The sequence below is a fragment of the Leopardus geoffroyi genome, chromosome B1, assembly GCF_018350155.1.
Source record: "Leopardus geoffroyi isolate Oge1 chromosome B1, O.geoffroyi_Oge1_pat1.0, whole genome shotgun sequence".
Taxonomy (NCBI): Eukaryota; Metazoa; Chordata; class Mammalia; order Carnivora; family Felidae; genus Leopardus; species Leopardus geoffroyi.
The window spans coordinates 180,634,941-180,661,293 of NC_059327.1; positions in this window are offsets into that span (position 1 = coordinate 180,634,941).

Below are 26,353 nucleotides of genomic sequence, written 5' to 3' on the forward strand. Positions count from 1 at the left end.
GATGGGTCAGTTTAAGTTTTGAAATTGGCATTGAGTTGGGGTCATTATGAATTATTTATCTTTTGGAATCTCAGAGTTGATTTCATTGTTATTTCAGCTTACTTTTGGGGTCCCTTCTGTCTCTGGTTCCTACTAAGAAGAATAATAATGTGAAATTTAAACAATGATCTTGAGTTTAGTTCAAAGGCTAACGATCCATTAACCCTCTTGAGGGAGAGTAATTTTTAGGATCTTTCCATGTTAGAAATCCTATGAATGAGAAGACAGCCAAATTAATATAAAATCATACTGAATAAGAGTGATCTGGTAGTCCAAGGACAGATGTCCTTAGAGAAAAACCATGTGAGGACCAGAATCAGAGGAAAAAAGGCTATATGAAACAGGCAGAGATTAGAGTTTATGTAGTTGCAAGCCAAGAAACACCAGGGATTGTTCTCTCAGCTTTCCACCTCGGATTTTTCTCTTTCCTAACTTCTTGCTTGCTAGAAACTGAAAGGCAAGCTTCTAAAATACATAGTGTTGTCTAGTCACCATCCCCACTTGCTCTCAAATCAACTTCCATCAGGTTTTTGCTGCTACCATTATAGTGAAACTGCTTTCTCAAGGTCACAAATGACCTTCATGTTATTTTTAGAAGTGAATTCTTTATCGTTGTCATCTTTTATCTCTTAGGAGCATTTTCCATAACCAATTACTGCTTTTGTTTCACCACCTAACTCGATGTACACTCTGAAATCTTACTCCCTGTCCCCTGCCTGTTAATAGGACATTGGGTTTTTTCTCCTCTCTAATTCACTCGTATGGCGAATTTTTCCAGTCTCATGACTTGAAATATCAGTTATATGTTGATGACTCCCAAATGTATATTTTTCAATTCAGATATCTCTCTTGAACCCCGGATGTATGAACTGTTTGATATTTTCACTTGGCCATCTGTTACATAGCTCAACATATATCTGAACTCTCAGATAGTTCCTTTTCTTTTCCCTTACTCCCCTTTTGGCCTGAAAGACAACCACATTAATAAGAAAACCAGAAAAATCATCTCACTCCTATTGAATTCATCCCAGGTCTTTTTTTCCCCCTCAATTCCTTATAATTGCTCAGGTCAAAGAACTTAAAGTCATTGGAGACTTTTCTATTTCTCTCACAATCCACATATTATCTGACAGACAATCATATTGAATTTATATTTAAAGTATATCTCACATCTGACATTGTCTTTTCCTTACTATCGCCCTGTTTGGGGTCACCAACATCTCTCTCCTGTCCTACTTTAATAGCCTCCTAACTGGTTTTTCTCTCTTCACACCCTTTAGTCTGTTCTTAACAGAGTATCTAGAATGCTTCCAAAACAAATATGGGGAACCTGGGTGGCTCAGTTGGTTAAGCATCCGACTTTGGCTTGGGTCATGATCTCGTGACCCGTGGGTTCGAGCCCCACATCAGGCTCTGTGTTGACAGCTCTGAACCTGGAGCCTGTTTTGGATTCTGTGTCTCCCTCTCTCTCTGCCCCTCCCCTGCACACACTCTGTCTCTCTCTCTCTCTCACTCAAAAATAAATAAATATTTAAAAAAATTAAAAACAACAACAACAAAAACCAAATATAATCATGTTACTGCTTTGAACAAAACCCTAAAATTGTTCTTCATTTTACTGAAAGGGAAATTCAAAGCCTTCACAGTGACTGACAAGGTAGTAGGTGATCTGGGCCTCCTTACCTCCTGTTCTCATCTTTTATTTCTCTCTTCTTTGCTGCCTGCTTCAACTGCACTGTTTTTGCTGTTTTAGGATCTCTGCACCAGCTATTTCTGATGTGTGGCTTACATCCACACCTCCTTCAAACCTTGCCTCAAAATTCACCTTATCAAAGAGGCATATGCCTTACTTAAAATTGCACTGTTCTCCTCTCCCAGTTCCCTTTATCCTAATCTCTATATTTTTCCGTATCACCTCTATCCTTCCAATATGTTACATTATTCCTTTAGTTAGGGTATTTATTTCCTAATGTCTGATAGAATGTTTGCTCCATGGAACTAGAGATCCATGTCTGTTTTATTTACTTGCAGACTTCAAGTACCTAGATTTATGTTAGCACATGATAGATAGTCAATGTATACCTTTTGAATGAATTAATGAGCAAATGATCAGCAATATAGATTAGTAGTAGTCTCACAGTAAATGCCTGGGATAATGATATCTGTTCCGTGTTTTGCGTTTTACTTATGTATAAGGTAACAGAGAACAAAAGTTATTACAGTAGTCACCGTGGCTATTGTTTACAGTGCTTTCCTAGGTGCCTAGGCATTCTTTTACATAATTCAATTTGATGATACTTTTCTATGTCATTGCTATCTCGAAATAAGACAACTGAGGTTTGCAAGATTAAGCAAGTTGCTCAGGCTTGAACAGTTTGTGCCTTGGGAGAGTTCAGGGTCCTCACCAGATCTGAGTGAACGGAAATTCCACTCCAACCATTCTGTGCTATTAGCACTTTTTTTTTTTAATATATGAAATTTATTGTCAAATTGGTTTCCATACAACACCCAGTGCTCATCCCAAAAGATGCCCTCTTCAGTACCCATCACCCACCCTCCCCTCCCTCCCACCCCCCATCAACCCTCAGTTTGTTCTCAGTTTTTAAGAGTCTCTTATTATTAGCACTTTTTATAAACACTCGGAGAGCAGACAGGAAGTTGCTGTCTTTCCTCATGTACATAGGCTCTCTCATATGTATCTGAGTGTCATCTATTTATGTACTGCTCATCCAGCACTGAATGGGTTAGTCTTGATTTGTTAAAACTACCACCGATACTGTTGTTGTTTCTTTTCTATTGTCATCAACTTCTTTTTTAAAGCGATTGGTGGCACATTGAAAAATGCTAGGAGGAAAGGGCTCTGCAACTTAAGAATAGCACTTCAGAAATAAGTAATTTAATATTTCACAAAGGAAGGTACTGAAGGCACCAATTTCCTCAGGGCTTTAGTTGGACTCACAGAAGTGACAATGTGCTACTCTATAATAGGTCTTGAGCTTTCTTCAGAATAGGTTTTTTCTATAAGTGGCCCAGAAATCATTGTGACCTTCACCTTAGGAGGGAGGGTTCACTAACTTTGACTTATTTACCTGGTTGGTGTTTGTTTGTTTGTTTGTTTGTTTTGTTTTTTAATACATGTGTTGTTGTTACACGAAGCTGACGTTCTGCAATAATTTACTTTTCCATATATTGGCATGGCTACTTTCTGAAATTCTTTGCCTATGAATGGTTGTAATCGTAAATCTTATGCATTTGGACTCCAATTCATATTTGCATTCTATTGACAAACTTTTTTAAACAAAATTTAATGTTTATTTATTTTTGAGACAGAGAGAGAGACAGCATGAGCAGGGGAGGAGCAGAGAGAGAGGGAGACACAAAATCGGAAGCAGGCTCCAGGATCTGAGCTGTCAGCACAGAGCCCGATGTGGGGCTCGAACTCACTGACCGTGAGATCATGACCTAAGCCAAAGTTGGAAGCTCAACCGATTGAGCCACCCAGGTGCCCTGACAAAGTTTTTTTTTTTTTTTAATCCAAGTATAATTAACAGTGTTATATTAGTTTCAGATGTACAATATAATGATTCAACACTTCTACTAACAAACTTTTTAAAGTTGTGTCTACATGACTTCAAGTCTTGGATAGGAATGAAAACCCTAGCATCAATCTGATAGAATGTCCTATATCTAAATCCCCTGAAGACCATGTGGAAGTTTCCAGCAGTGACACCAGAAGTAGCAGGAAAGATTGGAGGAACTATATGCTCACCATAATTTAATTTCAAATGTTCACACTCTGAAGTCTTTAGATTAACAAATAATCACTTTTATAAGATGGCATGTGCTAATTGTAGCCTTCAAAAGTAAAGAAAAAATGAAAGCTCAGGTAGGGCACTGATGCGTTTGTTTTAAATTTGGAGAATATATACTTAAGGAACTCAGGTTGGGTAAATACATGTTTACTTTTCATAGTGGAACTCTACATCAATGGTGCGTTGTGTCAGGATACTTGAGAAATCCTTACATTATGTTTAATTTTTCAAATCTGAATTTACACCTTATTCCTGTGGGGAAAGGAAGGGGACACTTGAGGTTGAGGATGTGGATAAATGGCATTTTTTCTCAAGACAACCAAAAACTTAGGATAGTCGTTGAACTGTTTTGATTAACTTGAGGCTCAACTATCAAGAGCTGTAACTTTTTAAGAAAAAAAAATATTAGTAATTTTAAAAATATAGTCAAATCTTGTAAATATCTCAGGAAACTTGAATCCCAGATGCACGTAGTGATTGGGTTCTAACATTGGGGGACATTAAGATATAACTAACTTATCCTACAGAAGTTATTATTTATTTAGCTAAGAATTTTGTTATTTAGAATAAGGTTATGTGGTTGGTAAAGTGTCATGTGTTGAATATCAGCCTAAAAATTGAAACCTCAGAATTTCCATTTCCATCTCCTTAGATTTTTTGGTGCAGTTACAGGTTACAGGTTTTTGCTGGCTTTTTTTTTTTTTTTTTTTTTTTTTTTTGGATCTCAGTCTAACCAGAAAGATCTGAGATATCTACATGAGAAATACAGTATCTTGTAAATCTTTTTCAACATCCCAGGAGAGTCTGCAACACGGAACAGAAAGCTCCAAGAAATGTGAGCTGTTCCAACCCAAAGAGAAAAGCAAACATTTAACTGAAGTGTGCATATACCAGCTGTGAAATTACTGGGGAGGAAATTGCATGTAGGATGACAAGTGGGAAATAAAGGTTGGGAAGGGGCACTGCAGAAGACTATTCCCACATATGGACTTGTAGTAAATCTGATCGCTGTAATTTTTAATTTACATATTGGATTGTTCATTAGAAGAGAAGTGTAATGAAGCCAAAGTGTAGGGGCTGAGAATTTGGACCCACAAATATAATTCCTTCATGTACATAAGACATTACTCTGCAACAATTTAAATGCTTTGCAACTAGTAGAAACTCATCTGGTAGTCATTAATATAACTTTTTAAATAATGACACACAGCAGCTTGTTACTATACTTAGGCAATTACAAAAGGCAGACTAGTTCCTGCTTATACAACAATATATTAATCAGATATACAATTTATTTTACCAAAGTCACTTTATTTGCATTGCAATTGTAGAGATATTTCTAGAGGAAATATTTCATATGATAATTTTAAAGCTGAATGAAACTTTAGATGTGTTTCATAAAAATGGGAGCAGAGAACTAAAATCAGAAAAAAACACACATAAGTTAACTCCATCTAAGGAACCAAAGGGAATAAAATAGAAACATTCTATGTGCTATAAAATATCAACAAGATGACTAGGTAATAAACAAATGGAAACAAATATGCACAGTTTTATTAAATAACATCATGAACATTTTATAGATTATAGAATAAAAATAAAATTAGCTGCTAAAAAATCTATGCAATAATTTAACAATAGTAGGCACTATGAAATTTGTAAGGAGAAAACAAACTTTTTTCAAAGATGTAAATAAACACTTGTTAGAGAAATAGAAGGGAATTTTGAATTTATAAAGATTTCATATCTTATTGGATTTATAAATTCAATAACATTCCATTTCAAGCCCCGTGTGATTTTGTGGTGACTTGATTAAATCATTCTAGAGTTAATCTGGAAATGCCAATTATTTCTATATTTGAAGGACACTTATGCTTCCACATATCAAAATATTTTTAGAAAGATACAAAAACTTGAAGAGTATAGTAAAGACCAAGCATTGACCACAAATCAATATCTCAGACAGGCACACACACACACACACACACACACACACACACAATTTATACACAGACATACCTATATTTTCATTGAGTATAATGATGAATTTAGCCACCAAGTCAGCAGCGAAAGAAGGATTAGTTGGTCATTGATTCCTGGAGTTATAACAAACATTTTGAAAACATCAAATAATATTCATATTTCACTTTAAATGCAGATATAAACTGAATAAACATTTACACTTAAATGTATATTTGGAAACAGAAACTGTAAACTAAAATGGCAATTACTCTTGGGGAACCTGGGTGGCTCAGTCGGTTGAGCATCTGACCTCAGCTCAGGGCATGATCTCACAGTTAGCGGGTTCAAGCCCCTAATTGGGCTGTGTACTGACAGCTCAGAGCCTGGAGTCTGCTTCCGATTCTGTGTCTCCCTCTCTCTGCCTCTCCTCTGCTTGCAGTCTTCTTCTCTCTCAAAAATAAGTAAACATTATTTTTTTAAAAATGTCTATTTTGTCATTTTGCAACATAAGCGTCCTTTTCAAGCTTAAAAGCAGTGAAAGAAAGCAGCAGAAGAGCAACAATAACAATAACAACAAAAAAACCAACAAAAGAGGCAAGTCTGACTTGAAATTAAAAATAAAAAAAATCGTCAGTTGCATGATAAATAAGATAGAATGTCAAACAATAAAGCCAAGAAAAATATCTGCCCAAATAAACCAGGTCAGTGGTTGAAATTCTTCATAAATAAAATGTGATGATAGTTCAATAAGAAAAGCATAACAATTCCAATAGGAAAGGATCAAAGCTCACAGAATATTCATAGAAAGAGAAATGTTAATTTCTCTTTGAAATATAAACTTTTTGTTCTTAAACTTGAATGAGAAAAATACAAATTATCATATCAAGAGAATAAAAGAAAATATAAAATGACTATTGATTTTTATTTATTCCAGTTTGACCCAGAAAATATATTGCTTTCTTACCCTTATATAAGATATTCACATTATTTCCTATTCAATGCTTATTCGCCAATAAAACACAATTGGTGAACTTCTCTAGTGAGCAGTAGGTTTCACTTCAGAAAACAAATACATTCTTTGTCTCATTAATAAACTTCAGTATTTTGCATAATGGGACTTATAAGACCTGTGACAGAAATTTCTATCACAATCAGCACAAGATTACTTTATTGTTGACTTGATTAAAGCAATATATCTGGATCATGTTTGCATGTTTATTACGTTTGAAAACTTCAAATATATGTAAAATTTATACCGCTAATGAGTCATAAACACCTGTCAAAGAGACAGGTGTTAATCTGGGTCTGACTTCTTTTCAGGACACCGCATTAATATTCTTAACTATGCAGGATGAGAACAAAATGTTTGGGTTTACATAAAGCATAAATATGAAAATTATAACTACATTTTAATCAGCAACATTTTTGCACTGTAACATATGTCTCTGTGTACCTTTCAAACTATAAGAAGTTGGAAGTACATATATTCTCCTTCTAGTTATACATTCATTAAATATCGACCAGTCATGATAATTGTTTACATTTATGTTATACTTAGCAATTAGGGATCTTCGCAATGATTGACCTCTATAGTTAACTGTGAAGAATTCCTCCAATTTGCAGATGAAAATGTTAAAGTTAACAGAAGTTCTGTGGTTTGTTCTAAATCCTAAGACTCTCAGGTGGTACAGCTAAAACACAAGGCTCCTTATTCTTGGTTTGGTGTTTGAGTCCTTAGACAACTTTATTTTTTTTTTTTCAACGTTTATTTATTTGTGGCGAGACAGAGCATGAACGGGGGAGGGGCAGAGAGAGAGGGAGACACAGAATCGGAAACAGGCTCCAGGCTCTGAGCCATCAGCCCAGAGCCCGACGCGGGGCTCGAACTCACGGACCGCGAGATCGTGACCTGGCTGAAGTCAGACGCTTAACTGACTGTGCCACCCAGGCGCCCCTGACAACTTTAAATAAAAGGTTTTATTCAATATTCTTTTCGCCCAGTTCCAGCCTTGGTACCAAGCAACTTAGCAGGATGGAATATTATTGAACTGCAAATTGGTCCAATTTTTCCCCATTATTCCTTAAATGTGCCAACACGCAGAGGAAAAACATTGCCATTGAGGTTCTCCTGGTGATGCTCAAGAGCCTTTGTACAGACATTTATTCATATGTGTAAAGCATTATTTTTTTACATCACTAAACTTTTCAAGGAGTTTTTGTTGCATACTAAATATTTGGTTGGCACAGTTTAGGTACAAAAGATAGTGATACACAATTCTCTGGATTCATAGATATCAAGCATTACTGAAGTCAGGCTTTAAGCCGTCATATACAGAACATTAACTACAATTATTCCAAAGTAGTATGGAGGAGAAATATAAGGAGCTATGAGAACATGCAATGAACGGACTAGTTTAACGTTTTGTAAAAACCTGAATATTGATTAGATATCAGTCAGGTGAATGGGATTTAGGGCTAGCAATACTGGGTAAAAGAAGAATTTTCTAGGCTGAGGAAAATGTTTGAAGGTCCTAAGGTGGGAGAGGGAACAGGGATGTCATGTAACTGAGAGACCAGTGTGGCTTGGGTATAATAAACAGAGGGAATTTATGACAAAATAATGCAAGATACATAGTCAAGAGGAATGTCATTTCACTAATTGTACCCTTGAACATGGGTAGGAAAAAAATTGTTTGAAAAAAATTCAACCACTCTTTCTATACAAGACTTAGACTGAGTTATTCCATGATCTGGGAGGATCAACAACAAAGTTGACAGTTACCAAAAAGGACTCCAAGTGTGTACTGTGTCCTTTAAGGGCCATCTACTTCTAGATCAGATACTCTTAGATATTCTCGGAGACTCTTAAACAATAAAGTCTCTTTCGCAGTCAACAGTTGAGAGAAGAATCCATTGGATATTCCATTCTTGCTTTAGTAGAGATGAAACTTTGACAGTGTCCCAAGACTTTGGATATTACCATAGATTAATGTCAGTCTTAAATTACCTGGAGGTTGTCAAAATCTCCACCTGCCTTATGAAAATGCTATTGATTTCAAGTATTAGCTCAGCATTCTAATCTTCCTCCTGACAGCCCGGCTGTTACCTCCCTTGTTAGGTTATGAAATCCTTTCCTTCATACCCTAATTTAAGATTGAAAAAAAAATTAGAATCCTATAGCAGTGCTTAATTTGAGAGGTTCTGTTCAATATCTCGGAATTACTTGTACATTGGCCACACACTAAAATGTCACCCTGTCATATAGATGTTTTCTTCTGGACATCTAATTCCCCAAATACTCCCCGTGGTTCACAAGGTGAAACATTTATTATTTGAAAAGGAGAATGGCAAGTGAGATGTGTTTGTCAGCTGGTTTAAAGCTGTGACAAAGAGTGACTACTATTTTCCACCACTTGACTTCTTATGTCCCATGGGGAGGGTGAGGTGACAGACCTTAAAGACATGCTACCTTGTGGCTTTTGTCTCATTCCTCAAGTCCTTTGGCTCTCCCTCATGTAACACATCAATAGTTTCCAAGTCCTTTAATATTTTAAAGGACTTAATATTTAGTTAGTGATGGATCAAGCTACTAAATTGGATCTTGGCAGGTAGAAGGATTGAATTCAGTCCAGATGAACAGTAACAGACTTGTTGCACTCCTGGAAAACAAACAAACAAACAAAAAACAGACACAAACTGGGATAAATTGCATCCGTGGTCATGATCTCATTCAGTAAAGTATGTCATAATTTCACTGACTTTGTGACCATTGTTTTCATTTTTAAAGGGATCATTTGCAACCTTTCTTTTCTAAGGTCATGTATTTATTTAGAAGTGAAATACATTTTTGTGCCATGATTGGTCTTTTGTGATAATGAGGGACATGTGTCAGAGATGATGTTAACTCTGTACTCAAGACCAGTGTTATCTGTAGAGCTTCTTTCTCAACTGACCTGTATTTAATTACCTTTTTTTTTTTTCCTTCCTCAAACTTCAGGCTACAAAGGAGTCTGTAAAGCTACAGTGTCGAACAACAACATAAATAATAGTGTTCATACCTATTAGTTTCCAGAAACTTGGATCAATTTTCTGGGCATGTTTATATATGTTTTTTCAATAACCACAGTGAAACTGTTTCCAAAAAAACGAGTCTGTTCCAACGGCTTCGTTTGGCTACTAATTTGCCCTCCTTATGGATGTGTTTACTGTTTAGCTATTCCTTTTCTAAGAAATTTTCTTTTCTCTTTCTTCCAAAACCATGCTTGCTTCTTAGTTTCCTCTATCACTCTGCGTTAATGCTTAGTTACTGGTGATTTTGTTATTGTTAATTTTTGTAAAGCTATTCCTAATCTTTAATTACCATCATTATAACAATGGCTCCCCCAAATCTGTTTTTATCTTTCTCCTATGCTCAACTTTATTCACAACTGCTTTCTGTTTAGTCAGACCATGGATATCAATTTGCCTGAGTAAAGTTGTGATTATGCTTGTTTCATAAAAACACACTATTTGGATAATACAACACACCAAACATCCAAAAGTCCACGTGTTCAGACTTGGCTGATGGTCTAGAGCCTACATTACCCATTAGGACAATGCAACAAAGATCCCACCGCTCCCACAACTGAGAAAATCTGCTGTTCCTGACTTGCCGAAGGGGAAAAATGGAAGCTAAAAGCTATTTAAAAAAATTTTTTTTAATGTGTGTTTATTTTTGGGAGAGGGAGAGACAGAATGCGAGTGAGGGGGAGGGGCAGAGAAAGAGAGAGACACGGAATCTGAAGCAGGCTCCAGGCTCTGAGCTGTCAGCACAGAGCCTCATGCGGGGCGCAAACTCATGAACCACGAGATCATGACCTGAGCTGAAGTCCAGCACTTAACTGACTGAGCCACCCAGGTGCCCCGAAATCTTTTATTTTTTGATTGAAGTATAGTTGATACACAATGTTACATTAGTTTCAGGTGTACAACATAGCGATTTGACAAATCTATTATGCTGTGCTCAAAAGGGTAGCGATCATCTGTCACCATACAACACTATTACTATGGCATTGACTGTATTCCCTATGCTGAGGCTTTGATCCCTGTGACTTGTATGTTCCATAACTGGAAGCCTGTAGTTCCCGCTCCTTTTCACCCATGATGCCCATCCCCCACCTCCTTCCCTCTGGCAACCACCAATTTGTTCTCTGTACTTTTGGCTCGTTTCTGCTTTTGTTTGTTCATTCGTTTGTTTTTTAGGTTCCACATGTAAGTAAAATCATATGGTATTTGTCATTTTTCCGTGACTTATTTTGAAAACTGAATCTTGCTTAACACCCTTTCCGGAATGGGGTTCCCTGCACCATGCCTTATATTAGGCTTCCAGACCCAAGCGTCACATGATTGCTTTTGACTGACAGAGCCTAGATGCGAAGAAGGTTAAGCAAGGGAGGTTTTTTATTTTTTTTATTTTTTTTATTATGTTTGTTTATTTTGAGAGAGAGAGGGACAGAATGTGAGTGAGGGAGGGGCAGAGAGGGAGATGGAATTCGAAGCAGCCTCCAGGCTTTGAGCCATCAGCACAGAGCCTGATGTGGGACTCCATCTCATGAACGGTGAGACCATGACCTGAGGGTCAGCGCTCAACCGACTGAACCATCCAGGTGCTCCGCAAATGAATTTTAACTTCTACATTTGGAAGAGTCATGGTGATATAACCTATGATACTTCACAAGCATGTGAAAAGTACTTGCAAGCTGGGCGTTCAACAATCACAGCAGTTTATCATTAGAATAATTCCAAACTTGTGTGTCGCAATACATAGAGGAGAAACTGGGGAAGTGTTCAAAGGGTGCTTCAAAGTAGCTGTAAGTTTCATCTATTTTAAGCGTCTGAAAGCAACAGAAATAGGCATAACATAAAACCAATAAGTACATAAGATGAACAAAGGAATTTGAGTTTCAATAAAGTCTCACCTCTTACCAGAGAATCAGGATCTAGTTTAAAGATGTGGATTTGAATTTTATATAACAATCACTTAATAATAAAACTGGTTTCTATTTTTATAAAAATTGAGAGAAAACCACAAACCACTTCACAGCATTGCTTCAAGAAATTGATATGTCAAATATGTAAGCATTTTGAAATTGCTCTTGGAGTGTTTGAATCTATGAAAAAAGAAGCCCTTTGGAATTGATGCTTTGACTATCTTAAGGTGAACTTTCCCCTTACCTCCTGCTGATAAGCCCCTTTGGCTTTTCCAATTGTTTTGCAAGTTGAAAGGGAGTTGACCTTTTTTTTTTTCTTTTGAAACTTTTGTTGTGAAATAAAGACAATAAGTCAAATAATAATGTTAGATAATGATCATTAAAGTAACCATTGCTCGATGCCTATCCAATATCCATTTGCTCGTCTTTTCCTTGACAGAAACTGATTATTGCTTGGGATGGTTATGCACACAACTAAAAGAAAAGCATCTATTTTCCTACCTTCTCTTCCATTCGGGTTGGTCATGTGACACAGCCTTGACCTATAATTTGAAGAGGGCTTTTATCCTACAGGCTCTCAATGTAGTTAAATGGGGGCAGTATAGCAAAGCAGGTCTGGCTCCTTTTAAAGGTAACTCCCACTACAAAGCTTGGAAAATTGAGAGAAACTGATGGGTAAATGAAGGAGCAAAGAAACAGGCGTAAACTCTACAGTCTTATACTGTCTATATAGATAGGAACTAATATTAATGGGTAACTTTTATGAATCATAAGAGTTTTGTTATACTATTTTTGATTAATTAAATCTTAAGTCTCAAGCTCTAAGCTAATGCACTTTTCTCAGTTGAGAACATCAATTCCATATTCCAAACGTTTGTTCAATGCACAGACATTAAAAAATAAAGCTAACACTGCACTATATATTTTTGCATATCCTTTACAACAAATATTGGCAGCAACCAGTCAAGATCTGCAAACAGTAATGGCTTGGGGAATTTGCCAGTAGTTCTCAATATCAATTGTTGCTTTAATCTGGCTTAAACCATGATTTATTTTTCAGGTTTCAGCAGCCTCTAAATTATTACTCCATTAAGGCTGTAAAGTTAATCCCATGAACATACTTTTACAACCAATAAATATGCGACCTGGTGCATCATTTAGAGCATTACTAGAAGCTTTTTATATTGATACAGTAGCAAAGATATTCCATCACCATAAAGCAGTATCTCCCCAACATTTTTCGAAACTATTTAAAAACAAAGGGAGCATAGTGTCTGTTGCTGGAATGCACTGCGTGTAGTGCTTTATAAATTGTTTTCTCTCCAAACACACTCCATATTACTAAAGAATAAAAAATCGTTCTTTTCTTAACTGAATTTGAATAACGCCAGTGCCATGGCACATACTTTTTCCAGTTTCAGTTTTACATGCTGCTGTTGAGCTGCATTAGAGTTCTATTTGATTTTTAAGAAAATCTATTTTGATGATAACTTCATCAAAATCTAAATGAACTATGAAATTTTAATATCTGAGTCCTCTTTCTCTACATTCACGTTCCATTTATACCTCTAAATATGCTGTTAAATTTACATACAGTTCTTAGCAGCAGTGGTTTTATTGCTTCAAGAGAAGTAGAAAACATAAAATAATGATGGCTGATAAGTTGCATATTATGGCAAAGGTACAGCAGAACTATATTTCATAATTTTAGGATCTCAACATAAAAGCAAAGCTTTGAGAAATATACAAAAGTATGATGAAGCTCATTTTCTGTTATATTTTGGGGAACAAATTCCCTATAATTTATTAAGTTAAGCTTGTTACCTTTGTTGTTGAAGTTATTTTTATTGGTGTTTCTTTCGTTGATGTATCAACTGCTGAGAGAGGTGTGCCAGAAATCAAGTATGATGATAAATGTGTCAGTTTCTCCTGGAAGTTCTATTAATATTTGCCTTACATATTTTTATGTTTTATTAGGTTCATAAAATTACAAAACTGTTCTATTTTCTAATGAATGTAACCTCTTCATTTGTATTCATATAATTCTAACTTATTGTCTGATACTAATATATTTACACTAGGTTTGTTAAAAAAATCTTTTGCATTAAATATTGTTTTAAATTACTTAACTTCAGTGTTTCTGTGAACATACATTTTCTAAGTATTTTGTTAGCAGTATCTACTTATATTAAAGCTGATTTACAAAAAAGAAAAATATGAATAGACCTAATATCTATATCTAAAACTCCAATCCAGTTGAAATTGCTCACAAAACTCTCCTAAAGAAAACTTCAGGCCATGATGGTTTCATAGATACATTCTATAAAATGTTTAAGGAAAGGGACGCTGGAGTGGCTCAAGTCAGTTAAACGTCCAGCTTTGGCTCAGGTCACAATCTCACGGTTCTTGCGTTTGAGCCCTGCATCCGGCTCTGTGCCGACAGCTCAGAGCCTGGAGCCTGCTTCAGATTCTGTGTCTCCCTTTCTCTTTGCCCCTCTCCCACTCGCGTTATGTCTCTCTCTCTCTCAAAGATAAATAAACGTTAAAAAGAAAAGTTTAAGGAGAAAATAATACCAATCTTGTAAAAAAGTCTTTCAGAAAATTTAGGAGATGGGAACTTTTTTCTAATTTATTTTATAAATCTCATGTAATGATGCCCCAATCTGAAATTACAAAACCAGATATTTCTTGACATTATATGAAAATTACAAATCTGTGTTCCTCAATCACATATACAGAAAAATACCCAATAATATATATACAAGAATAAATATAAGAATACGGGATTTATCCCAGAAATGCAAAGTTCTTTCAATATTCATGAATCAAGGAATATAATTTACCATCTCAATATACTTTGCATCTCAATGGATGCATAAAAATTATTCTGAAAAATTTTACACCCTTTCCTGATCAAATATTCCAGCTAAACCAAAACTGATGAACTATTTCTGAATGTATAACGGACATTTTTTATGGACTGAATTGTGTTTTCCCTAAAATTCCTATATTGCAGCCTTGCTTGAAATGTGGCTGCATTTGAAGATAGGGCCATAGAGGGTAATTAAAGTTAAATTTAGCAGCCACAAGAGTGGAGCCCTAATTAGGTAGGAGTGGTGGTCTTATAAGAAGAGGAAGATCTGTCTCTCTCTCTCTCTCTCTCTCTCTCTCTCTCTCTCTGAACAGAGGAAAAGCCATTTGAGGACACAGCGAGAATATTGTTAGCAAGTCAAGGAGAGAGGCACCACCAGGAACCAACCCTACTGGCACTTTGATCTTGAACTTCCAGCTTCCAGAACTGTGAGTAAATAAACATATGTTGCTTAAGCCATCCAGTCTCTGCTATGTTGTTATGGCAGACCAAGTCAACTAATACAACATTAGTTGTACAAACAAAACACAAATAAAAATGTACAAGTAACCTCATACCAAATGGTAATATACTGAATATGTTCCCTCTAAAATCAGAAAAGGGAAGGGGTATTCATTCTTACCATCTTTGTTCATTGTCGTATTGAATGATTCAGCCAGTACAGTAAGGAGAGAAAGAAAAAAAGAATTAGGGATTGTTTTTATTTTTAGGCAGTATGAAAGTCTACATAAAATTTTCTAAATAATTCACTATAATACTAGAACTAAATTGCCAGAACTAAGTTAATTTAGCAAGAATGTAGGATACAAAGTCAACATACAAACTCAGCTGTGATTATGATAGCAACAAAAATTGGAAAAAGAGAGAAGCAGAATGGTTTACAAATAGCATCTAAAATGGACACACTATAAAATATGATAGTGCTGAAATTAAAGGCCTAAATAAATGAATATATATATGTTATGGATGTCTCAATATTGTTGATGAAGTCTCAATATTGTTATCAGCTTTCCTCAAATTGATTTATAGATTAAAAAGATCCTATCAAAATTTCAGAAATATTTTTAATAAAAATGAATAAATTCTAAATAAAAATGAATTAATAATTCTAAAGAATATATATGGAAATGCAAAGGCCTAGAACATCCTAAACACTTTTGATAAAATGAAAAAGAAGCTGAGGTTTATACTACCTGATATTAAGACTTAGAGTTACATTAATGAAGGCAATGTGGCATTTGTGTGAACATAGACAAATAGGTCTATGACAAATAGCTCACACCAAAAAATTAATTTCCAAAGGTTCATAGATCTACATATAAAAGCAAAAACTATAAAATTTATAGATTAAGTATAGGAGGAAAAGCCTTACAACCTTGGAATAAACCTTTTCTTAGATTGTGCAAAAAAAAAAAAAAAAAAAGAAAAAGAAAAAAAGACAGTAACCTTACTGTAAAAATAAAAATACATAGATATATTTCCAGTTTGTAGAAGCTTAATCTGGCTCAGCTCTCTCTCTGCAATGGGCATGATGGAAATGCTTGCCTCATATGGAGAAACTCAGAGGACGCAAACTCACATCTGCCTTTGCCTGATTCTGGGCCCACATCCAGCAATCCTACACCTTCAGTCCAGACTTGCTCCTCTGTATGTCTATTCCTCTTCATATCCACAGAAATACTATTTTGTTTTTGTGGAATGCTAATCCTATTTTCAGATACCTTAGCATTTGATGTTCGAATGGGAATCATAAAGCATGAGCTTACAAAGCCATCCTTGACTGGAAGTTTCAGCAGTATTCTTAGACAAATTACATGACAAATTTCTACCTGAAAAAAGAAGAAGGTGCATTCTTTCCCATGGATAAAAGCATGAAAGCCACTTAAGGCACAATGATACGGGTCCCAGGAGAGGCACGGAGGCAGTGATGTGAGGACTGTGTGTGCTTGCTAGGCTGCTTGGATGTAGCTGGATCAAGAGAGACATAAGGAGGAAGCAAAGACCATTTGTCAGTTTCATAGCTTGGTCCAAGACTGTCTTTGGCCTTTTGGCCCTTCAAGGCACTTTGCATGACTCAGAGGGTTGGACCACATTCCCCTCAGCTGCCACAACTTTAAACCGCGAATGGCAATGCAGGTTATAAATGAAAGAAAGCAAAACAATCCAAGACTAGTTAATTATTAAGCAGCACTTTACACAAATCCTTTTTAGTCACTCAGAAATTAATCCTGTTAAGTTTAAGATGTTTGATTTCAGCCAAAAGGTAGGATTTCTTTTATGCCATCAGGGTAATCAGTTGAACAATTTTTGATAAAAACATATGGAAAATATACGCTTTCTCCCACTTCAACAAATAGGCGTGCTGTTTCTGCACACTGACAGCTTCAAACTAGAGCAAAGAAGTATCTCTTAAGCTTTACCTTGATCATAGGTTTTGGACAAGAATGCTTCTAAACAAGCACATTTCTGAAGCAGGCTAAAAACATTTCCACTTACTTACAATTAAATATACATATCCTGGTGGAGACAAATGTTGCCAAATCACAAACTCATGCCTTTGTGTTGTTAAAAAAGCAGGTAACGAGACACATTTTGTACCTGGCCGGTCTGGGAGTAAATTACACTCTTTTGCTCCCCTTGTCATTTTCAGTCAAGCTAAAAATAATGATTGAAATGAGCAAGTAAGGAGAACTTGAAGGGGAAAGATTACAAGAGAACAACTCTGTGGCGATGGTGTTCTGGAGTGTTCTATACATGTCTGAGCAGTATGATTTTGATGTTCCTTTTGACGTTCCTCAATACTACTTTAAGAAACCCTTTGTATAAATCTTGGTGTGAGTATTGGATTTCTGAAGAAATAGGCTCAAATTTGCATTTGAACATCAACAAAAATGTGATTTTAATATTGTCTGTTTAGTGCTCTATGAGTAGTTATTGCACTAAATATCCCATTTCTTTGTTTTAATTTTTATATCTCAGGGTGTATTCATTTCCTATTGATATACTAATAAATTACCATAAACTTTGTGGCTTAAAAAACCTCACAGATTTCTTATTATCCTACAGTTCTGGGGGTCAGTAGTCAAGAAAGGGTTTGGCACAGCTCTCTATTGCTTCTAGAAGCTATAGAGAAGAGTCTATTCCCTTTCCTTTTTCAGCTTCTAGGAACGTACTGCATTCTGTAACTTGTGTGCCAGCATTAGTTCAACCTCTGCTTATATATATATATATATGTGTATATATATATATATATGTGTGTGTGTGTGTGTGTATGTATATATATACACGTGTATTATATATAATACACGTGTATATATATGAGTGTATATATATACGTGTATATATATATATATATACACGTACATATATATACACACACATATATACGCACACATAGGTATATATATGTATATATATGTGTGTGTGTGTATATATATATAGTGTATATATATGTATATATATGTGTATATATATTTTTTTAATAAACTTTATTGAGGCATAATTTCTATAGAGTAAGATCCCTTTTACTTGTACTGTTCAATGAGATTTCTCAAATGTATACACTCGTGTAACCAGCACCACAATCTAGAGAAAATATTATCACCACAAAATGTCCCTTAGTCTCCCTTAAGGCAGTTCTGTCTTTCAGGCCCCAGGCAACCACTGATCTGAATCTTATTACTATAGACTAGTTTTACATTTACTTAATATAAATATAAATGGTATCGTAGAGTATGAATTCTTGCCTCATCATAATTGGCGTCCATCTATATTGCTGAGTCTATCAATAGCTCATTTGTTTTTATTGTTTTATAATATCCCCTAGTATACCTACCACAGTTTGTTTATCCATTTGGCTGTTGGTATACAATTGTCTTGTTTCTGATATTTTAGCTGTTGTGAACAGAGCTTTGTGAATGCTATTTTTTTGCATGTATAAACTTCTCTTTATTAAAGTACATTGGCATGCAATAATTTGTTAATTTCAGGCATACAACACAGTGATTCAACATTTATATACATTAGAAAGTAATCACCATGATAAATCTAGCTATAATCTGTCATAATACAAAGTTGTTACAGTATTATTACTTATATTCCTTATTAGTTATATCCCCTATGCTGTCCATTGCATTCCTTTTATTATGTATTTTATAACTGAAAGTTTAAACTTTTTAATCCCCTAGCCTTATTTTGCCCACCCCCCCCCATTCCTCTGGCAACAATGCAGATTGTTTTCTGCATCTGTGAGTCCTTCTGTTTTGTTTGTTTGTTTATTTGTTTGGATTCCAGATATAAGTCAAATCATATGACATTTGTATTTCTCTGTATGGCTTTTTTCACTTAGCATAATGTACTCTAAGTCCATCCATGTTGTTGCAAATGGCCACATTTCATTCTTTGTTTATAGCTGAATAATATTTCAATGTATATATTTATACCACATCTTTATCCATTTCATTCACTGATGAACATTTAGGTTGCTTCCATATCTTGGCTATTGTTAATAATGCTGCAATAAACACAGGAATATGGGTATCTTTTAGAATTAGTGTTTTTGTTTTCTTTGGGTAAATACCCAGCAGTGGAATTACCTGATCATATGGTAATTCTATTTTTAATCTTTTGAAGAACCTCTATGCTGTTTTTCACAGTGACTGCACGAGTTTGCATTCCTACCAACAGTGCGTGATGTTTTCTTTTTCTCCACATTCTCACCAACACTTGTTTCTTGTGTTTTTGATTTTAGCCATTCTGACAGGTGTGAGGTGGTATCTCATGGTTTTGATTTGCATTTCCCTGATGATGAGTGATGCTGAGCATCTTTTCATGTGTCTGTTGGCCATCTGTACATGTTCTTTGCATAAATGTCTACTAATTAGATGTTTAATTAGATTTTTTAATTAGATCACCCATTTTTTATTTAGGTTCTTTTTTAATATTGTGTCATGTGAGTTCTTTTATATTTTAGTTATTAACCCCATATGTTTATATAATTTGCAAATATCTCCTCTCAATCATTAAGTTGCCTTTTTGTTTTGCCAGTGGTTTCCTTCTGTGTGTGAACACGTTTTAGTTTGATATAGTCTTAATCTGTTTATTTTAGCTTTTGTTATCCTTGCCTGAGGAGATCAGAAAAAAAAAAATATATGTATATATATATATATATATATAGAGAGAGAGAGAGACAGAGAGAGAACTCAGACAGATGTCTAAGAGCATACTGCTTTTGTTTTATTCTTGGAGTTTTATCACTTCTGTATTTACATTTAAGCCCTTAATCCATTTTTATTTATTTATTTATTTATTTTAATTTATTATTTTTTTTTCCAACGTTTATTTATTTTTGGGACAGAGAGAGACAGAGCATGAACGGGGGAGGGGCAGAGAGAGAGGGAGACACGGAATCGGAAACAGGCTCCAGGCTCTGAGCCATCAGCCCAGAGCCTGACGCGGGGCTCGAACTCACGGACCGCGAGATCGTGACCTGGCTGAAGTCGGATGCTTAACCGACTGCGCCACCCAGGCGCCCCTTGATTTATTTTTTATATGGTGTAAGACAGTGGTCCAGGTTCATTTTTTTTTTCCCCCAGGAATAGTTGGCTAGTTTTTTCAGCACCATTTATAGAAGAGACTGTCGTTTCCCTTTTGTATATTCTTACCTCCTTTGTTAAATATTAATTGACTGTATAAGCATGCTTTTATTTTCACGTTTTGTTCTCATTTCTGTTTCTGATTTATAAAACACTAACATTTGACTTTGTTTGATATTTTTATTTTCCTTGTTCTTTTAGGTATACAGTTCCATTGTTTATTTAGGTTCTTTTTGTTGTTGTTTCTTGAGGTGGGTCCATATTGCCATAAACTTCCTTCTTAGAACTACTTTTGCTGCATCTCATTGATTTAGGACAGTTGTTTTCATTTTCATTTGTCTCAAAGTACTTTTTGTTTTCCTTTGATTTCTTCATTGATACATTGGTTATTTATCATATATAGTAACATGTTTAGCGTCCATGTGTTCGTATATTTTCCAGCTTTCTTCTTGTAATGAGTTTTTAGTTGATGCTGTTGGGGTCAGAAAAGATACTTGATATGATTTTAATCTTCTTAAATCTGAGATTTGTTTGTGGCCTAACATATGCTCTATCTGAATAATATTTTCTGTGCACCTGAAAATAATGTATTTTCTGTAATTTTGGATGGAATGCTCTGTATATATTTCTTAAGTCCATCTGGTCTAACGCATCGCTTAAGGGCAATCATTCCTTATTGATTTTCTGTCTGGGTGATTTATCTATTTATGCACATGGGATGTTACAGTCTCCTACTACCTTTTGTATTCCTGTTTCTCCCTTTATGTCTGTTAATATTTGCCTTTAGGTGCTCCTGTATTTGGTATATTGATATTTCCATTGTTATATCCTCTTTATGGATTGATCCCTTTATCATTATGTAATGCCCTCCTTTGTTTCCTGAAATAGTTTTTGTTTTAAAACCAAGTTTGTGTGGGGGCGCCTGGATGGCTCAGTCAGTTAAGTGTTTGACTTTGGCTCAGGTCATGATCTCATGGTTCATGAGTTCAATCCCTGTATCTGGCCTGTGCTGATAGCTTGGAGCCTGCTCTGGATTCTGTGTCTCCCTCTCTTTCTGTCCCTCCCCCACTCTCTCTCACTCTCAAACATAAATAAACATTAAGAAAAAACTTTTTAAAAAATCAAGTTTTTTTCTGATACAAGTATTGTTGTCCTAAGCTTTCATTTCATTTCCATTGGCATGGTATATCTTTTTCCGTTACTTCACTTTCATTCTGTATGTATTTTCCATACAAAGTGAATCTCTTATAGGCAGCATATATAGGGTCTTGTTCTCTCCTTTCAGCCACCCTATGTCTTTTGATGTGTAATCTATTTACATTTAAAGCAATTACTGATAGGTGTGTACTTGTTTCCATTTTGTTGGTTATTTTATAGCTGTGTTTGCAGTTCTTCTCTGTCCCTTTCTTGTTCTCTTACCTCACGATTCCGTTAGGGTTATGTTTGTTTTTCTTCCTATTTTTTGTAAATCTAATATATATATTAGATTGTGGTTACCATCAAATTTAGATGTAACACCCTATGCATATAGCAGTCTATTTTAAGTTGATGTTTGCTTAAATTCAAGTGTATTCTAAAAGGACTACATATTCACTCCCCCCCACATATACATTTTATATTTTTGCATCATATTTTAGACCCTATTATTTGGTGAATCCCTTGACTAATTCTTGCAGGTCTAGGTGATTTACTACTTCTGAATGTATGTGTGTATTTATTTATTTATTTAACATTTATTTATTTTTGAGAGACAGAGAGAGCCAGAGTGTGAGCAGGGGAAGGGCTGAGAGGGAGACACAGAATCTGAAGCAGGCTCCAGGCTTGAGCTGTCAGCACAGAGCCTGACGCAGGGCTTGAACCCATGAATCATGAGATCATGACCTGAGCTGAAGCAGGACGCTTAACCAACTGAGCCACTCAGGCACTCTGAATCTTTTAACTTTTGTACTATATAGGTGGTTGCTACCATATATTTAACTTTATCAGTGAGGTTTTCTTTTTTATAATTTTCCTATTTCTAGTTAAGGCTTTTTCTCTTCCATTTAAAGAAGTCTCTGACATTTCTTGTAAGGCTATTTGGTTATGATAAACTCCTGTAGCTTTTGCTTATCTGGGAAACTCCTTATCTCTCCAATTCTGAGTGATGTTCTTGTCACACAGAGTATTCTTGGTGGTAAGTATTTTCCTTTCGGCACTTTGAATATTTTGTGCTGCTCCTTTCTGACCTGAAAAGTTTCTGCTGAAAAATCATCTCATAGTCTTTTACAGAGTTTCCCTTGTATGTAACTAATTGCTTCTCTTGCTGCTTCTAAGATTCTCTTTTTAACCCTTGCAACTTTGATTGTGATGTCTATTGGTGTGGGTTTCTTTGGGTTTACCGTACTTGGGACTTTGTGTGTGTACTAGACTTGGATGCCTGTTTTTTCACCAGTTTAGAAAAATTGTCCAAATATCATTTCTGTCCCTTTTTCTTTTCTCTTTCTGTATCCTGTACAATTTGAATGTTAGTATGCTGATATTGTTTGAGAAACCCCTTAAGCTATCTTCATTTTTGAAATCTTTCATTTCTTTTTTTCTGATCTGATTGTGTGATCTTCAATAGCCTGTCTTCCATGTCGCTGATTTATCTATCTGCCTTATATAATCTGCTGTTGACTCCTTTTAGTGTATTTTTAATTTCAGTTATTGTATTCTTCAGCTCTGATTTTTTTTTTTTGATTTTGTCTTTGTTGAAGTTCTCTTTGTGTTCATCTTCTCTTCTCCCAAGTTCACTGAATATCTTCATGACCATTATTTTGAATTCTATCGAGTGGGGTGCTTATCTCCCTTTTTGTTTTGTTTTGTTTCGATTTCTTAGGTTTTGTCTTTTTCTTTCATTTGGAACATTTTCCTCTGTCTCTGCATTTTGCCTTTCTGTTTCTATATATTAGATAAATAAGTTGCATGCCCCCATCTTGAAGGAGTGGCTTTCTGCAAAAACAAAACAAAACAAAACAAAACAAAAAAAACCTCCCCTAGTCACCCAAGCCAGTTCCTTAGGGGTGTCACCTATGTGGTCTTTGTGCACCCTCCTGTTGTGGCTGGGTCACAACTGGTGCTGACTAGCTGGCATGCAGGGCTATCCCCCAGCACTACTGTAAGGCCTGGCTGCAACTGCTATGTATTTACTGGTAAGCGGGTCTGGTTCCTGGCCTGTCTGGCTGGGACTATTGTAGGTGTTGTAGTGTTGCAAGGATTCTAGTCTGGGCCAGGTAATTGCTTGGGAGGGGTTCTGCTGTCAGTCTTGTGTGCTTGCAGGGTGGGATTCTTCTTGGATGGAATTTGGGCTGGGTGAGTTTCTTAGGGTGGGTCACAGGATGCTAGGGCAGGGCAAACAGTGCTAGCACAGTGGATGGAGAGTGTTAGAAAGATGCCCACCAGCACTGGGCTACCTAGGTAAAAGGGAAGTAAAAAAATCTATATCTATATCTATATCTATCGATCTATAGATGGATAGATAGATAGATATCTCTATACATAGAAATATAGATCGATATAGATATAGTTACAGCCTACAAGTACTTCTTCCCCAGAGAATGATTCAATAGATCACTGTCCCTCTGGCCTATGCCCTAAAATTAGTCAATGGATCTCCTTTACATGAACATAGGTGCTTTTAAAACTGCTGCCTCTGCTCTGGTACGTGGAACAAATGAAATGGCACGTATGACCTTTAAGCCCACATTCTCAGTTTCCTACTGCCCCCTTCTCTCCTGGACACAAGCCCATTGGTTTTCAAATCTTGATGTTATGGGTGCTTTTATTCCTGCTGCAGGTCCCTTGGGCTGTGGAGTCCAATGTGGGGCTTAAGCCACTCATTCCTCAGAGAGGGTCTCTATAGCTGTGCTATCCTTCATGCCTATGAGTCACCTGACTGAATTGCCTCTCTGCCTCTCCTAGCTATCTTGATGTGGCTTTTTCTTTATATTCCCTGTTCTGCTACTCTTCACATCATTCTCAGAGATTGTTGTTCATATAAAGTTACTTATTTTGATGTGTCTTTGAGAGGAGTTGGGCTCAGGATCTTCCTACTCCGCCATCTTGATACCCAATCCCCCCAGCCTCTGCTTTTTTCACCACATTTCCTTCTTTGATTATGACTCTCCTGCCTCACTCTAATAAAGACCCTTGTTATTACATTGGACCACTTTGATGATCCAGAATAATCTTTCTGTCTCAAGATTTGTAACCTAATCTCCTCTGTAATGTCCTTTTTGCCATGTAATGTAACACCTTTATAGGTTTGGGGGCTCAGACATAGCTTTTCTGGGGAGGAGCTTTATTCTGTCTGCACCAAGAGGATTCAATATTAGACTATTTGTGAGTAGATATTTTTTTAAATATTTTGTTTATTTTAGAAAACTAATGAAGTATAGATACCTCAACAAAATGAAGGAAGCTTAAAAATAACCTCTAATTCTACCATCTTGAGTTAACTATTATTAATTTTTTTATAAAACTTTTCATATTACTTATTGGGCACATGTATATCCTTCTATATTTTATAAAATTGAAAAGAAATATTGCATATTTATTGTAACGTCTTTTTGACATAGTAATATTAAGAATATATATCTTTCATCTTAATAAACATTTGCCTTTATTTTTTTGCCAGTATTTTTTTATTTTTATTTTTTGCCATTATTTTTGCTGGACAAATATTGGCTCTTTTCTTGTCTCTACACTTAATCCTATAGTTTAGTGCTGAAGTTTTGCATTGGCATATACTTAAATCACTTTCTTAAGGCTAAATATCTAAACATAGTATTGCTGTGTCAAATGTAGGATGTTTAACATTAAGCTGACTTAAAGTACTTATTTCTTCAAACCTTCCTATATATTGGTAATATGGTTCATTTTATCTTTACCAATTTGTTAGAAGAGAAGTATATCTGATTGTGGTTTTAACCTGGTCCAGTCATGACACAAACTGTTTGCAAGTGTTAACTTTAAAAAGGAAAAACAGAGAGAGAGAGAGAGAGAGAGAGGGAGGGAGGGGGGAGATTTACAAATACAGAATTGTCATACAGGATAAGCAAGCTCTGGGAAAACTGTAGTCAAGTCCTGAGAATAAAAGAGAGAAATGCTCTTTTATAAAGGCAAGGGAGAATTTGGGAGGATTGTTATAAACAAAAGGTTCATTGTAGTAAACTCTTAGTTTGAAGTACAGTGGCTTTTTGTTGACTGATTTCTGACCATCTCTCATTGACTGGCTGTTGCCAAGGGAGGAGAAAAAAAACTTTGTTCCTCCTGTTGGGATAGTAAAGTAGTAGTTAAAGTAGAATGGACTTGCAAGGCATGTCTCTTCCTGTTATGGTCTGCAATTGATGATGAGTGGTAGGATGTGAGAGCTCCCCCTGGTGGCTTCCTGGTTCCATTCTAAGCGAGGTTTCCTGTTATGGCCATCTAAGTCAAAAGTATCAGGAATTCCATCACAGGGACGAGGAGGTCAATTGTGTAATTGTAAGAGAAGAGGGGAGTTGGAAATCTCTATTCATTTATTCTTTCATTTATGACTTCATTCATTCATTTATTTTTTTTAGTCATCACAGTTAAGAATATGGGTAATATGGCAAGGAACAAGATCATCAAGTTATTATTCCCATTATTATAGTCGTGTGTGTGTATGTGTGTGTCATAACCAATGAGCAAACATCTAAATGGATCAGATAATTTCACATAACAAAATGTGCTATAAAGCTGAGAAAGGAGGATGGTACAGAGCACATCTATTTGAAATGGGAATAGACTGACCATAAAGGAACCAGGTATGTGTACAGCTGGGGGCCAAATTTGGGGTAGGGAGATCTCCCTGAGTTAGGAGTGAGGGAACTGAAATGAGGTCAGTATGGCTAGAGTCTATTGCCTTGAGCTGGTTGGCACCAGAAATCCTCAGCACATAGTTGGAATCTTCCAGACCATGTTAAGATATGTATGTATGTATGTATGTATGTGTGTATATATACATATATGTATGTGTATATATATGTATGTATGTGTATATATGTATATACATATATATGTATATGTATATATATGTGTATGAATATATATGTGTGTATATGT